Below are 12,437 nucleotides of genomic sequence, written 5' to 3'. Positions count from 1 at the left end.
ACCAGGTATGTGGCAGTAGGTTTGTGCCATTCTTCAATGAACAGCTTTCACGCCAACTTGGGTAACTAGGTATGTTAATGGGAATATGCTGCTGTACAGTGACGAAAAAGATCCCTTAAATTTCTTCAAATGCTAAGCAGAATCGAATCATCACACGGGTTCCTCAAGGACTGAAACCCAATGCATTAGCAGCCTGTGCCACAAGTGCATTTGATATGTGCCGCTTTTCAGTTAACACCTTTCACACCAACGCTTTAGCGAACTGCGCCATGAATGCACTGGGCATGTACCGCTCTTCAGGGAATCTTTCGCCGACTTGGGTCACTGAGTATGTGCCACTGAATCTGCGGCAAGCAAGAGGACAATTCTCAGCTTTTGCAGGCACCATGCTTCTCGTCTCGGAGACCACGCACGCACTGCTTGGCAATGCCACAAGATGGCACAGCGTGTTCAGAAAGAAACGAAATCAAGAAAAAAAAATCATTACTTAGGGAAGCTCTTTAATTTTCAGAGTGAAATGAGGACACTTTAGAATAAGTAGTTATAAACAGAGGTACACCAAGGAAGATGCATATGCTTGCAGTAAATTAAGCTGGGAACCAATAGAACATGTATTAGGATGTGAAGATATCTACCCAGCTGTTAGTTTAGGCTCCGCTGGCCTCCTTGAAGTCCTTGGATTTACGGAAAGTAGAGAGAAAATAAACATGTTCACATTTGGGATTAGTAAAAGGCGACAGAGGTTTGGTGGCAAAAAAGTAGGGAGGCGACAAACGGAGCCGTACAAAAACAAATTTGAGTTCCATGTAATGGATGCGAATGTTTGATGGTGGGAATGATTTGCCCATTTAAAAAGATAGGTAAGGCATTAGGCTAAATAAGAAAGAGAGCTTAGTGGCGCAAGCCACTGCCCGCCATTTCAAAGGAGATGCTTATAGCATCCATCCACCCATCCGAAGTGCGAGAGAGGAGCCCGGTTGCCTGCATGACTCGTTTCTCGGCGTTTGCACGCACCGACGCGCCACACATTTCGGAGGCCATGCACAGACTTCGCGGCGGCAGCGCTAGATGGCGCCAAGCATTCTTAGGGACGCGCAAAAGAGGCGACCCGCTGCAGTACGTGCACGTGTCATACGTAACTCGTTTAGACGACGGTAATACGCTGCGTCGCTATATTGATTCAATGCTAACGCACTGCCGTCGACAGTCACCGTGAGATGGGTTCTGCCGAAATTTTTTACTCTGTTTAGCGTTACACAGGTAGGTACTGTGGGGTCTAATGTTCGGGCAAATTTCGTTGATGCGAGATTGCAGTTCAGTGTCGTTTCATTGTTGATAGATACGAAATGCAAATAATCAATCCTTTGTGTTGTGCCGATATTTTAGTTGTCTCGGGTTTTCGTTATCGCGGAGTTCAACTGTGCAACATGTAAAAACTCAGAAATGCTTTTTTGAGGCAACAGCACCGTACTATTTAATTGGAGCTCCAGAGCTAAAGCTTCCTCTTAAGCGCAAAGGAGATGTAATGGCGACAGCGTAGAGGAATCGGGGTGTCTTAATGCAGGTAAACACAGAGAGCTTAGTTCGCAAGTTGAACTTTTCCGTTCTATGCTCCGCAGCGAACCAGGAGCCGGAGTTAGTGCAGTAACAGCTTGTCATCTAGTTACAAGAACAGACAGCATGTCATTTCGGTCATACTTGCCAACTATTCATATTTATCTGAAAGTCTGCTGAATTCTGACCAATTGTCCCGATTGTACGGGCACAACCACAAGTCTCCCGAAAAGGTGCCCGAACGACACCGAAAGAAAAAAAAAAAAAAAAACGCATCGCGCAGCACAGCCGCATCATGATTGCCGTTACGGGCTAGGTAGCTAGCCTAAGGCAGATTTAAATCCGGGCTGTCTGTCTGTAGGCAGTGTAGGCCTAACTCGTTTCGCTTTACGTCGAGACACGCGTTGAGAAGCGTGCGTGAAGCAAACGTGTAATATGGGCTTCATAATGGCCGGTTCCCTTAAGTCTGCTTCTCCGCAATACGGCCTTGTTCCGCGAAGAATATTAGGAGTGGGAAGGGGCCACTGTCATGGGACATATAGTACGTGTTCCTTAATTGTACACGCGCGCACGCGCTGTTTCCGGCCGCAGTACGAGCGCCGAGACGTCTCATAACTGTACCGGCAGCCATTCAGAGCTGCTTCTGACATTGCTGTGGCCCAGAAAAAAAGAGAACGAATTTTTTCCCCTTTTGCCATCGTCGTCTCCGGCCCGCCCCACGCGCCCCCTCGCTTGACTAATATACCGAATTTCGAGGCCCCCATGTTTGCAGGTATGCATCCACGTCTGGTATATACAGCTGCTGTCAGAAATCGCATGGCATTTCCACTTTGCTATTTCTTCAATACAGCTCCCGTGGTTCGTGGGTAAGAACAGTTGGTTTGCAACCAGAAAATTGAACACAAGGAGATGGACATGTTTTACTGCATTCCTGCAATACGACAAGGCGACAAATGGGGATCCTAAACGGTGACGGCGTTTATGATCTCTGTATGTGACCCGTCGTCATGACGAACTCTGGAGTGGCTGCTAGCCTTCGCAGCTTCCTACCAGCAGAGGTGCTGTCGGCGCTTGCTCAGACTGCCAGCTGGAGTTCACATTCAGCGCAACTCCTTTTGCCCTTGTATTGTAAACGATGTGATAATGAAAAAGCAAAAGTTTCTGTATCTTCCGCAGTATTTGCTCAGATGTTCGAGCGTCGTACAAAAGCCTGGGACACGACGATACATAGAGTAAGTCAATGTAGGGTAAAAAAAAACGTTCAGTGAAATCCATGCAGGAAGCAAGATGGGTGGTACAGCTGCGCCAAATGGGTCAAAATGCTACATTTGCAACTTGCTGCGCTAAGACCGTTAATGCCTCAAATAGGGCCCTCGGCACTAAGGGCTCGTATACAGGACAGTTTTGGAGGAACGCGGCAGCTAGGTAAATAGCTTGGGTTTTGTTAACTTCATCGTCGGCATATGTCGTCACAGTGGTCTAGTCTCGCACCGTTACAGCTAGCGTTCTGGTGCTGCATTACATATGAATTCATGTGTGACAATGCACGGCCATATTAGTGTGCACCCACGAAACAATATGGGTTTATGTTGAAGACCTGTGAGTGGCACTTTGTTATACGAAGTTAATAAACAAGCTTGTCAAAGGATTGTCTTTCTTTAATGATGTCAGAAACTCGGAGGGGGCGCTTAACTGTCCATCGCCCTCACGCTGACGACCGGCGGCTGTAGTGGGCATTGAGCTTTGCGTCAATATTTTGATGCATATCCTGCAAGAGGCTGACTCGGGAGCTGCGCAATCATTATTGCTAGCGGGGCCTCTAGGCCAAATGAGCCGCCCAGTTTAGGAGACAGATCTAAGTTCTTTTCAATAACTTTTCAAGCGGCAATCCAGACAGCGCACAAGGTCTTAATGACGTCGTTTTCAGGGATACATCAGATCAAGCAGATTTATGACCACTGTCGACGTTTTAGGGACACCTCCGAGCAGTCAGATTAAATATGGTAATTTAATACGTTTAGAAAATGTTTTTCCAAGACTAGTTATATCCTCGCCTTCTCGAAACCATATTAAGGCCATGTTTATGTTGATTCCTTTTCAACATGGCACGTACCCACACGGGGGATGGGCCACAAAAATAAGAACTTAAATGAGTATTTATATTACCGAGATTTTTCGAAAAGCTTAATAGAGCTATTAAATGAGAAAATTTAGGATATTTGTAAAAAAAATAATTCTTAGAACATGTGATAATATCTCAACAGAGAATTAGAACCCCAGCAACGTAACTGGCTTGATGCTTCTATAAACTTAGGGTGAACTGGTAATTTGCCGGTGGATAGCTCAAAATTATAATAAATTTTGAATAGTCAATGAGATTGCAAAATCACAGAGAGGGAGTTAAAGGAAGATTTCGCGCTAGGAGGTGAAGCGGCGGCAAGAAGACAATGGTGTATGGTTTCGTATTAGTTACAATAGAAGCAAAGATGACAAAAATTCAGGGGCGGGGCTCTGCATAGGAAATTGGTCAGTGTAACCTCACATAGACGTGAGAGGCATCGATCCGCACTGGGTGATATAAATGCCGGAAGTCAACCATCGATAGAAGGGTGGAAGATCCAGCACACTTCAGTGATAGTAACTGCCCGAAACAGGTGGTTGTGAGTAGTGAAAAGAAAGGTAGAAAATGAAGGATACCGGTCTATAGCGTAGATGACAAGGCCAAAGAAATTGGCACACTCATTTATACAGATTCCTCTATGTCCAGGTACACACACAAGGCGAACATGGCACGTCTTATTTGGCATCAGCGCAAAAAACAGATTAAATAAAGCAGAATTCTTAGGGGGCGATAAACTCGCACAAACTGAAAGGGAGTCAGTCACAATGGTTGTGTTAACCTGCTGCGGACTCGTCTTTTTACGGCCAAGACAATTGCCAGGAATTCAGTTAAAAAAATTAAAAGGTAAAAGCCCAGTCGAGGTGAGCAGAAAGAATGTCAACTCCAGCTTTTCCCTTGTGTTGCATCTTTGGCAACCACACAGTAGGGTGGAAATTCGTTAAGGTGATTTTGCATAAGGCCATTCAAAATACGCAATGGGAGCGAATTGGTGTTCTTAGTATATACAGGGTGTTCCACGTAACTTATGCCAAGGATTTAAAAAAGAGTGGTTAGCCGCAGCTGAACGAAACCAACAGCATATGGTTTGCCGTAATGTGGCGCTCCTTAGAGTATTTTGTTTATATTCCGCTTAATTATTGAATTACTAAGATCAATTATGCAAAAATTTTAATATTCACTTTAGGGCGAGGTGCGTTTCGTTGCGTTGTAGAGGGGGTTCAGAAACGACCAATCCAATTTTTGGTGGCAACGTACAATACTGCGTGGCGATTTGTTTCGGCGTTTAAAGAAAGCTCGCGAAATATGCAAAAAAAAAAAGCACGTGGCTCCGCTCGTGCGCTATCGTATTTCAGTTGCGGCTAACCACTGATTTAAAGGGACTGACAACAAATTTTCATGGCACCCATTTATTTAATGCAATGGAAAGCTTACCGGTCAGAGTGTCTAATCATGTAGCGCTAACGTGGTAAACGCCTTGGAACATTTTTTCAGAATTTTTCGATCTGCAGCGAGGATGTAGTCGTTCACTGGAAGCATGCTGAAAAAGATGATAGGTGAGCGCGATAGCGATTGTACGCCGGCATTAGTGAGAGGCAGACGACAAGTGTGGCCGTGCTGTAACAAAGTATGATTTTGTTTATCAAGTCGATGTTCCTGCGAATCATGTTTTCCGAATTGTTAAATGATTTCTGCGATAATAGCTACGTGTTTACGTGTTTTCTTGTCCAACTGCTTTGCTGTATAACCAGTCAAAACGAAAACAATGGGATCGAAAACGAAACGACGCCTTTACACGTGATACGGAGTTCATGTTGTCGTAGCCACGTGTGCGTTTTTGATTTCCGAAACACAGAATAATACGCGAGTGTCTAATAATATATCAGCTGCAATGTTAAGCAATAATTATGATGTAATTCATAACAGCCGACTTACGTACAGTAATTTCGTAGAATACATCCGAAGTACCAATATTTCACCGCCAGGTCTCGCCCCTTACTGGTTTTTGAGACTTTCTTTGTCATTTAACATTGCAATTCCTACTTAAATCGCGAACAGCGTGCTGGATTCTATCACTATAAGTCAAGGTCGTTTCATTTCCATCAGCGTCTCGCAACGCATTTTGGCCACTTGTCAGTCCCTTCAAAATCCTTGGTTGGAGTTAAGTGAAACACCTCGTATATGCTGTCGAAAATGGCATCAGTACTGGGAACTATATTTTGCATGTTTACTAGAAGTAAGGCCAACAGCGACTGTACCAAGATAACTTGCGGTCGCCTATAACGGGGCCAATGAACAAAGTAGAATGAACTTGGGTTAGAAATGAAAACCGCTTGTGACCTTGATAACCTTGTAAGCTTGCAAGATAACTGTAAGCAACTGGAATCTTGACTCGAACGGAGGAATTCTGGATTCAAGGGACAGCATCAAGTTGGCCACATATCTCGCAGGACCATCTACGCAGTTTGGGGCGCCAGTTTTCTTAAAACTGAGTTTTCTAAAGCTTGTTTTGGTTCATTTCTTGACTGGAAACGTCGCTTTTTTTTAAAAGTTATCGGGTTTTACGTGCCAAAACCACTTTCTGATTATGAGGCACGCCGTAGTGGGGGACTCCGGAAATTTCGTCCACCTGGACTTCTTTAACGTGCACCTAAATCTAAGCACGCGAGCGTTTTCGCATTTCGCCGCCATCGAAATGCGGCCGCCGTGGCCGGGATTCGATCCCGCGACCTCGTGCTCAGCAGCCCAACACCATAGCCACTGAGCTACCACGGCGGGTAACGTCGCTTTTTCTGTCCGCCCTCTAATAGTCGTGGAGCAAAGCATGCTTAGCTTGCTCTGCAGTCATTAGAGGGCCGACAAGACATGGCAGCGTGGCAGGCAGAGCTGGATGGATGGATGGATGTTATGAGCGTACCCTTTGAAACGGGATGGTGGATTGCGCCACCAAGCCCTTGTTTTTATTTTGCCGAACACACACACACACACACACACACACACACACACGCACGCACGCGCACACACACACACACACACACCTGACAGATACGCCATGTCGGTGTCTTTCTTTGCCTATAAAACCGTTTCTATCAGCAGTACCATTACTGGGAACTTATTTTTGCACGCTTCCGTGATTTGTGGTCTCCGTAGTTTTCTGCCACCAAGGCGACCAAACCTCCAATCGTCTTTTACTAGCTTTCGGTAAAGGGGCTTTAGCTGTCGGAGTGCCGTTGCGCCATCTTGCGGATTGCTTCAAGCGGAAAAAAGTAACGAGCCTTTTGTAAACAGCGCAGCGAAATTTGCGTTGCTACTTGTTAGCAAGCTTGTGTAGCTGGGAACAGCGGCCGCATCTGAATTTACGCGTGTTTGCAGCACGTGGTTTGTAGACGTAACATAGAAGACAAAAATGGCGCGAAAAGTTGCGTTCGTATCTTACCAATGCTACCGCAAAGTATATGACTCTATATTAATTTAAGGAATCAGTTATGGTGTTCAGTTGTCAATACCTGAAGTAGACATCGGTCGTTGTGGGCGAAGCTGTGCCATTGCAACTTATGAAATATGTCGCTTTTTTTGCCGATGGTCGCATTTCGTAGCTTCCCGAGAATGAACGCTCTTGCCTAGCTGTGCTTGTGGCCCGGTGCAACCGTCTTGTTGGCCCACGTCAGACGTCCTCGTAGTCGGAGAGAAGGGGAGGATGCTTCACTCAAGGGACACAAGCGCACACACAGACGCCAGTACTCGGAGGCACGCCCGTTCCCGCCTGCTGTAAGCGTTAGGTTTTTGTCGCATTCCACCCCTGAATTGTCGCCGTTGTCCGAGCGATAGCATGATGAATTGGGCATCGTTTTTGGCTGTTTGACGTGAACGTTAGTCACAAGGGCGAGAGAGCAAGTTAATGTGGCAAATCGTGGTAGGAGAATCGGCATATTTTACACTTGTTTGCCGATGACTGTCCACCATGGACCTGTTGCTGATGTCTCACTCACTCGCTCGTTCATTCGCTCGTTCGTTGGCTTATATGTTCGTTCGCTCGTTTGTTCCCTCATACGTTCGTTGTTCAATACTTGTCTTCCTTCCCGCCCTGTATTCGTGTGATGTACTCGTGAAATATGTTTTATTAAAATTAAATTTTTAAGGAAATGTCCTCTAAATATAAGTTTTATTCCTTCATAGCTTTGATTGTGTTGAAAGTATACAGCATAATTTAATGGTAAAAAAATTCACCCACGGTTGCGATACTCCCTAATGCGAAATTTGAGTGCAGCCCTACACGTGTTTTCATTTCGCGATATATTGGCTGGCGCGGGCAGTCTCTCGTGCAACACGTTCCAAACGAAGCGAAGTGTGGTGCCACTGCATGACTAATCAGGAGATCCGCGAGAGGCAGCGCGTGGCTGACGCGTGGACGCGATTCACAGCAGCCGCCGCAGACAGGCCTCTGCTTATGCAGCGCTTTGGTGAATAGATGACGCGTAGAGTGCCTCGATGCGCGCGTCCCCGCGAACGGAGCTGATACGAGCGAGTACATTGAAGTACCCTAACGACGCGCGCTACTCTGGCGCCATCTCGTAGACATCGTCGCCGCAATGTTTTTTGCGCGGCACTACGCATTTCTTCTCACGTTTCGCCATACCATCCTCCTCCGCTTTCCGCCTCATGGTTCCGCTGAAGCCTCCTGCTCCACTTTCCTCCTCGCGTTCTCTTCGCTGTCGTTGTCTTTGATCGCCCGCTGCGCTCCGCGTTCGCTTTCATCCTCCGCTGTGTTCGTTCGCTCGCTTACGAGGCACGACGCCGACGCTCGCCGCAGCAAAGGGCGCCCAAGAGCCGCGCTGTAGAACGTGGATTATGCACTGACCGAAAATCATCAGCCCTTCCACTCTGTGGAGATGGCAGCGAAGCAAGGAAGCTGTGGTGTTTTACCTCAATCGACGCATCTACGTATATATATGTATATTATTAGTATTATTATTATTACTGAAGGACACAGACGACGAATGCATCTTTTCACTGTGGTCTGATGTATTCTTATTCTTTTATGAAGTATTGACGTGTGCAAGTACAGCCGCATTGCAGACCGGAATTCCACAATATTTACAACTTCACTGTGAACTACATAATTATGAAAAGTAGATGAAATTCGGCGTAATGTTAGAGTCGTCTCAGTGGCTAATTGTCATATAATTTGTTTCTGGCTAGTTGTGATAAAACAAGAGTTACAGCCGTTTTCTGTAACCATACTCGCTCCGTAGACGGCTATGTATTGACAGCAGGCGGGAAATCTGTAACGTTTACAGCTTCACTGTGAAGTTAGTAATTATGACAACTAAATGAGACTCGGACTAATGGTAGGATAGTCTTAACAGCCAATTTCAGTATCATTCTACAGCGATGCGTCTCATCTATGACGACACACATCGTCACAGACTCGCGTTTGGGCAACAGCGTTCATCGCTCTGGCGCATTTTGTCGACATCTCGGACACATTTTTCAAGCGAAGCTTGTATTGGCTCACAACTTTCGGTTGCGTTGTGGTCACGCAGAAAACCCAGTTGCTTCCAGAGCAGGGCAGCTGCGGGTAAGGGCGGTTAGATGAGTTGACAGCTGCGCCGGCGCCGGAGCGTGAGTCATTAGCAAGGATTTCAGCTGCGTTGGCGCATGCTCACGCCAAACGCGCAACAAATCAGAGGCGTTTCGCTTTCGCCGGTGAGGATAAGGGTGGGTGAGGGCTTCACGCGCGCTGCACCGACTTCGTTGCCGTTCAGTTCATTCTCGGAAAACGGATGGGTCGGCCATGGGTAATGCGTTCCCCCGAGGAACTGGCAGCCTTCGACGAGCGGCGGCGAGAACTCGCCCGTGAAAGAACTCGCCGTCGGCGCGCAGATCCAGCCCTTAGAGCCGCCGGAGCCCAGGCAATCCGACAGCAACGAGAAGATTTTGAGTGGAGGAAGCGGGAGGTCGAAGGCAATCCAGCACCTTTACCTGTGGGTTACTTAACCGTGACGAAGGTCCGGTGCACGCAGGACAAGCTTCGCTTATTCCCATATTGCGGTAGGGGAAGGGTTGGTCATTTTTTTGTCCAGATCCTAGCCTTAGACAGCTTTGCTGTAAAACTGAAATTTAATGACGTTCCGACTCCCCTTACGGGAACCTTGTTCACAATAATATCTATGACAGAGAGACAGCACATTTAAGTACGCTTCAATAAGCCACTCAAGCAGCGAGTATAGATCGTAAGAAGTGTCACGTCATTTCTATTTAGCGTGTGCGCCATGGTATGAATGTGATAGGATTCTAGATGCAGGCGTGACGTGGGCTTCTTTGGATAAAACAAGTGTGCTTGCCAAATGAGTATGGTGGCCTGTGGACTTCGTATGTTCAGCAAGGGCATTCGAGTTCACATGCCGCTCTCGGACGACGTACTCGTGCTATTTCACTCGTTTATTGAAATTACTTGTCTCCCCGATATGCTTCAACAGACCGCAAGATATGACGTAGAATATGCTGGGGAAATTTTCACGTGACAGGTTATCATTTACGTTGACTTTAGCGTACTTTAGTTTTTGTGTTGGCACATGCGCATTTCCGACGTCGTACCGGTGCGTGATACGAACGACATTCTCACTTGTGCCTGGGATATCGGGAATCGCAGCTCGCTTCCTCGGAGCCGATGTAAAGGGCTGTCTTGCTGGGTGCGACAGTTTCTTCTGTGTGGAGGACAGAAAAAAATGAAGGGTAGCCACAGGTATTTAAATCTTCACAAACGTTCGCAGCATCAAGCGTGTAGTCTTCCTGTCTTGTGCAAACGCTTTTTTGCTCGGTGGAACAGCGTAGCAACAACATACATTTTGTGTGAATTCGGATGTACCGAGTTAAAATGCAGATACCGACCTGTATGCGCAGACTTTCTACAGACCTTGAATGACCGGCCATTGTTACCGCGCTTGACAAGAACGTAAAGAAACTGTATACTTCACAGAACAGTATGCTAATTCTTGCTCGACGGTGAACTGAATTGCCTTTTCCGCACTGTTAAAGGGACTGACAACTGATTTTTAAGGACCTAGTTTTTTATGGTGCAGCGCAAAGCTCACCCTCGGTAGTGTTTACATCTGCAGCGGTTATTTCCAAAAACGCGTGGATACTAAGTAAGCAGAATTTTTCCTTCTGAGCAGCCTCTAAAAAAGTAAACCGGTTTGAACAGAGGTATTATAATGACTGCGCGGAGAGAAAAGAAGCTGCTCTGCGCCATGGAACGAGGCTCATCCAGACGCTCGTCGCCAAACACTTCATTTTTTTTTCTGTTTTTCCTATTCCTATTTCTGTTTTTCCTATTCCTATTTCTGTTTTTCCTATTCCCGGAAAGTCCGTGAAGTACCGTAAGAATGATAGTGCATCAAAAAGAAAAAGAAGCCTAGTTGTCGAAAAGAAACAGTGCTAAACCGACAAGGACATAAGCAAATAAGAATACGACACTGGAGCTGTTGTGTTCGTTGAGTGCTGTTACTTTTGAAAACATGAATTACTACCGACTTCCCCAAGTTTTCCTTCTAGCCTGGTTGTCGAGGCATTAAGCAGGTTGTGTGGACACTTTGGCTACCGATATAAGCTTAACAACAAGACTGTTGCAAGAGCTTGTATATACAGAAAGGAACATGCTTACTCACAGTGAAAAACAGACATAAATTCATGTGCACTCTTGCAGGTCTGGAACGAACATCAAAAAAGTGTCACAGCATCCTTTGATGAAGGCAGCATACAGCTTTGTGGTGATGGCAGATGCGATTCTCCCGGCAACAGTGCAAAATTGAGGACTTGTATATTACTTTGTCCAATTGCAAAGAAAACGTGCACCTTGATCAGATTCAAATAAAACAGATAAGAAGAGTGTCAAATCTGAATTTATGAACAGACCTTACGTGAATGAGTTTCAGCATTTTTTTCAAGGATTTTCAGCAGTTCCAAAGATTTCAAGCGAGAGACAAAACTGCCACATTTATCATTTCTACAAAGAAGGAATATTCTGCACTACAGCTGATCTTTGTAGTTTGAGATGACAGAAGTAAAAAAAAGTAAATGTGTCAAACGCATGATGAAAAATGATTGGAAGATACCTGCATGCTTAGAAGCCGCCCCATACATGAAAAAGAACTTGCACTTGGCTCGGAAAACAGTGAAAACTTGCCTTCAAAACAAAATTAAAGGCATCACTCAGGAGTGCACATGTATATGTCCACTTCTGTCATCCTGTTTTCTGCACCAAGTAACACCTTGCAACCTTGCTTACTTTCCCGCCTTTTATTTCTGCTAGCAGTTCCTGCACATAGATTGCTACCTCCCTCTGTTACGACAGTGCTCTTTCAGCAGGTTAGGTTGTCCGTAATTCTGTCCCTCCGTTATGCATCAATTTAATTTTATATTCAATTTTCAACTTTCGCCATGGTTACTTGAATAATGATCAACACCCTAATATTTACGTCATGGATCCAATTTCACAAAGGCCATTAAAGTTTTCAGGTGCAGGGGCACTGACTATGCCACTTTACACTTCTCTACCTTGTTGATTCCCGCTAAACTGATTTTCCCTATCTAGGCACTGCATTTGTATAGCTCCTTTATGACACGAGCAAGTGGTTACTATGCAAATGCATTTCCTTCATTTTGCAGAGTCAAGCATGACATCAAACAGTCAAAAGGAGAATGAAAGTATAATGAGGATTTGCGTTCTTGAATGATCACAGCGTTAAAATTTCAAGCTTGACTA

Source organism: Dermacentor andersoni, chromosome 6 (assembly GCF_023375885.2).
Source record: "Dermacentor andersoni chromosome 6, qqDerAnde1_hic_scaffold, whole genome shotgun sequence".
Lineage (NCBI taxonomy): Eukaryota > Metazoa > Arthropoda > Arachnida > Ixodida > Ixodidae > Dermacentor > Dermacentor andersoni.
This window is presented reverse-complemented; position numbering follows the sequence as displayed.